Here is a 5,020-nt window from a genome sequence, read left to right as displayed (position 1 = left end):
CCTCTCACCAGATGCCAGCATTATACTCTTGGACTTCCAGTCTCCAATATCTTGAGCTATATATACAGCTGGAAGCACCCAAGCTCTCTCTATACATAGCTCCAGCTGGAGGCTGGAATATACATATACAGATAGATATGAATATACATCTCTATATATATATTTTATATATGAATATATATTAAACTTCAGCATATGACTTCAAGTTTGAACTATGTGTCAGAATTATTCTGACTCCCCCTTGAGCTTTGAATAAATAAATATTATATATATATTCTCTCTATATATAAATATATATATATAAAACCTTTCTCAATTCTCCACATTAAAAAAATAAAAGTTTAACTGTGATGAATATATTGTAAACACATTTTAAGTGCATATCTTCATCCTACAATGGAAAATGACTTCTGAAATAAACTAACTTTGTATCCCAAATTTTGTTGAAATTTGCCCAATGTGTGGAGATTTTCCAAGTAATTCAATGGAGATTAAGCAGTTTTTCTTTGTGAGACTGTTACTAGACAACTACAACAATAATGATTTTTCCATTTTTAGTTGGTTAAACTATTGGTAACATAAGGTCAAGCTCTGACATCACTCTTTTTTATCAATGATTTACAACCATGTCAGGAAGTTTTGTTGTGTGGACATTTCTTTCACACTGTGTAGCTGCTATGTTTGATAGGGCTGCCTGTGAAGTGCCAGATTTTTATTAGGGGACATCCTAAATATTTGTTCATTAAATTTTGTAGATAGAAAGTACTTTTATCACATATACCATTTTAACTTACCTTTTAGAAAACCTGACATTTTGGCAAATACATGAGGCAATAAAATGAAACTTTCAATGTTACTCTTTACCTGAGAACCCTTCCATTCTTCCCCTCTGGGCTCAAGTGATTAGAAAATGACATTGCAAATTGTGCTTTTGTTCATATTTTGGAACTCTGAGTATTACTGTAATGGTTGACATATCTATATGGGAAAATATGTGTCCTTTTATAAGTTTAACTTTCAAACTTGACAATTTATCTTTAATGAAATTATTAAAATGTGTGTTATGAAGAACTAGAGAAATTGATGAACAAGTATTCTCCTTTGAGCTTAAGGAGCACAGTTTAGTTGAAAACATAGACAATAAAATGTATAAGTACAATCAAGAGTGGTAAACCAATATAGGATAAAGGTGAGCAAAGAATGTGGAAGACAAAACAATAGAACTGAAACAAAATGGAACTACACTTCTGTGAAAAAACATGAAAAAGTCACACTAAGGTGAATTTGTATATGGATGTCTAGAAGATGGGTGAGCTGAAAAACTTTGAAAAGTGGAACATTAAAGTCTGAACTATGGGGTGCAAGATATTTTGAAAAATATGTGTGCATTTTATTTTAAAAGGGGGATAATTAATATGACTGTAATAGCAGTGTAACTTTTTTTGTACCATTATTCAGACTAAAAAACAGAAAGCTAGATTCTGATGGCATGATTACATAATAGGAGTATGGTAGGTGTCATAATTTCTCATAAGAAGCCTCTTTCTTTTCCTATAAAAGGAAAACACTCAAACATTGATAGATGCTTTGGAAGGAGCAGAGAGAGAAAGAGAATGATTTCATGTCATGAAAAGCAATATGCTATAGTGGGCAATTTTTTCTTTACCCTAAAAAATTTGAGCGTACATACATCCTATAGTTATTTCAGGAGTTAGAAACAGTCTCGTTAAAGCAATGATCTTATTCAAAATAGGAACAGTAAAGAAGGATATTAAATGCCACCATAAAAGGCTCATAATCAGTTAAAATTCCTTTTCTCCTAGCAAATATGTTGAAAGAAAAACCTTGAAATCTCAAAGCACAGAGTATTCGTCAGTGTTCTTCAGAGAAACAGAACTAATAGAGAGGGATTTGTTATAAGGTACTATCTCACACAATTATAGAGGCTGAGAAATCTTGTGATATGCTGTTTGCAAGCTGTAGACACAGGAAAGCCAATGGCATAGCTCAAAGGCCTGAGAGCTGGAGGGTCAATGATGTAGATTCCAGGCTAATCTGAAGGCTTAGGAACCAGTAGCGCTGAAGGTGGCAGATTGATGTCGTAGCTCAAGCAGTCTGGCAGAAGGAAGGATAATCCAAGCTTCCTCCATTTTTTTTTGTTCTATTCAGGTGCTCAATGGATTGGATGATGCCCACACATATTTGGAAGGGCCGTGTATTTCATTTAGTTCATCAATTCAAATGCTAATCACTTTACAGAAACACTATTATAGATAAACACGAAAAAAGTTTTTAACCACGTATCTGAACATTCATGGCCATGTCAAGTTGACACATAAAATTAACTATTAGAAGTCTACCCTTTGTCAACTTGATATCCATATCCATCTCAAACCATATTTAATCTTCAAATAAAGACAATAACAATATCATAATTCTGCCTAACATAGTGCAATTATTCTGAATATATTGAAAAATGCACTAACTTCTTCCCCAGAAGAAGAGGTAAAATATTTGAGTGATGTTTACTTTTCCTGATATTCCTTAGCTTAAATGTTATGATGTAAAATGAACAACACTTAGAAACTTTTACATAAAGTATATCCATCTTATGTTACATGATAAGACAAAAGAGAGGGATGAAAACACATATATTTGCTGTGTATATGCACATGAACATACACACACACAAATGCATTCTTAAAAACCTAAGAAAATACTCATGACAATTAAAACCCTCAATTCTCGGTGTCCGGCGCCAGCTACACCGCTGCCGCTGTCACTATGGCCTATTACAAAGCCGCCGACTCGAAGCGTGAGCAGTTCCAGAGGTACTTGGAGAAGTTGAGGGTGCTGGACACGCTGACCAAGGTGTTGGTAGCCTTATATAAAGAACCAGAGAAACCTAACAGTGCTTTGGATTTTTTAAAGCATCGCTTAGGAGCTGCTACCCCAGAGAATCCAGAAATAGAGCTGCTTCGCCTAGAACTGACCAAAATGAAAGAGAAATCTGAAGCTACTGTAGAAGTAAATAAAAAACTGAAAGCAAAGCTTGCTCAGTATGAACCACCTCAGGAGAAGAAGCGTGCGGAATAGTATTCTTCTCAGTTGAAAAGACAATGAAAAATGGTTTTGTATGACTTGAATAGTTTGTATAGTATATAATCTTTTCTGAACAGATGCTATAGAACTGATGGAGAACATATAAAGCCTTCTGGAAAACCTTGCCCCACCCCTGCAAAGTCTTCATACCCAGCTGGTACTGTAACTGTGTCTTCAAAAGGACACTTATCTATTTTATCAAGCTAGCTGCTTCAGGATGGTGAATAACATGGGCCTATTGTCACTGTTCGTTTTCTATGAAGTGAGTTTTTTTTTTTTCTCTTCTTTTTATTATTATTATTATACTTTAAGTTCTAGGGTACATGTGCGTAACGTGCAGGTTTGTTACATATGTATACTTGTGCCATGTTGGTGTGCTGCACCCATCAACTCGTCAGCACCCATCAACTCGTCATTTACATCAGGTATAACTCCCAATCACGCTACCTGACTTCAAACTATACTACAAGGCTACAGTAACCAAAACAGCATGGTACTGGTACCAAAACAGAGATATAGACCAATGGAACAGAACAGAGTCCTCAGGAAGTGAGTTTCTTTATAAGAGGCAATGCTGTGTGGAATGTTATAATGGTGGATCAAACATTCTATAAGCCCACAGATGGTAGTTTAGACAAAAGCATTGCACGCAGGAAAGGCAAATTATAAACTGTAGTAAATGCCTACTCCAATATGAACAAAATATTTCCCTTTCCATGACTGAGGTGGCCTAATGTAATCGACATGTTACTAGGTACCATTGGCTGATCACTCTGGGAAATGGAGGTATATTGAGAACTCAGTGTTGATCTCTGCTGCTGAAATATTGAGTCCCGATAGGGAAGGTTTAGAGAAATATTAACAACATAAATTATAGTGTATCAGGGTCCTTCCTGGAGAAGATATAACCTTTTAATTCTATAAGGGATTCTGGGTGTGTAAACTGGCCCAGTTCTGGAAACCGATTGAGGGGCTGTGATTCTACACTTTAATGATTCAAGTTAGACTTTTGTTCAGTTAACCTACAACTTTCCTTCTTATATAAATCAGGTGAGAAGATAGTAGGCTTCCTTTCTATTTCACTTTTCAAATATCGTGATTGACTAGCCAATGACATAGGTGTACATCAGTCAGACTATTCTGATTGCTGCTTTTACTTTGCTGTCCATTAGGGTAACCATGACAACCCTGCCTTTGGTGGTTGATTGCCAACACTTCACCCTTGTGCCTCTGGAATACATATACTCCCATTGCATTTAGTTTTTCTAATTGAATGGCTGTAGTTCCCATTGTAAGATCTATCCCGCAAAGAAAAGCAATCACAGAGCTCTTCACAGATAGTGGAGTTTCCCCAAAAATTTATTTCTCAAAGTAGTGGTGAAAGGTATAACTTCTGGGCTATCCCTGTGTGGGTGAGTAAGTACTAAATGAAAAATCCACTCTAACATTCAATTTTCTCTAAGCCTCTTAATCCCCTTTTCTACATTATACCAAAGGAGGCCAGGCGTTTCCAGTTCATTCAAAATGGGCAATATTTTGGTCCCTGTCTCAGCCACTCATTAAAAAAAAAAAAAAAAAAAAAAAAAAAAAAAAAAAAAAAACCTGCTAGAGTAATTTTTAACTCCCTGAACTGCAACATTAAATGCAGAAGCTCTGTTAAGTGAGCCTATGTTAATAAATTTGGCTTAATCCAATTTTATGTCACTTCCACCATTATCCCATAACCTCCATATTTATTTCCACACATATTCCCTGATTTATGTCTGTATTAATTAGAAATGTCAAGTAGTTTCTGGAAGTGCAGCACACCTCCTCACTGGTCACACTTTGTACCTCGTCATCAGTGGCCTGGTGGTACCTGAGTCCAGTTACAGGCCTATGAGTAAATAAGGGTAAAATAGATGAATCATGAAGAGAA

The 5,020-nt window shown here is 35.7% G+C and overlaps 1 pseudogene; it reads left to right on the top strand.

The window, feature by feature from the left end:
- The first annotated feature begins 2,749 nt into the window (after positions 1–2,749).
- On the top strand, positions 2,750–3,186 carry LOC105487998 (c-Myc-binding protein pseudogene; annotated as a pseudogene).
- The last annotated feature ends 1,834 nt before the right edge of the window (positions 3,187–5,020 follow it).

Source organism: Macaca nemestrina, chromosome X (genome assembly GCF_043159975.1).
Source record: "Macaca nemestrina isolate mMacNem1 chromosome X, mMacNem.hap1, whole genome shotgun sequence".
Taxonomy (NCBI): Eukaryota; Metazoa; Chordata; class Mammalia; order Primates; family Cercopithecidae; genus Macaca; species Macaca nemestrina.
Note: the sequence above shows the minus strand (reverse complement) of the source record. Positions and strands in the feature narration are given on the sequence as shown.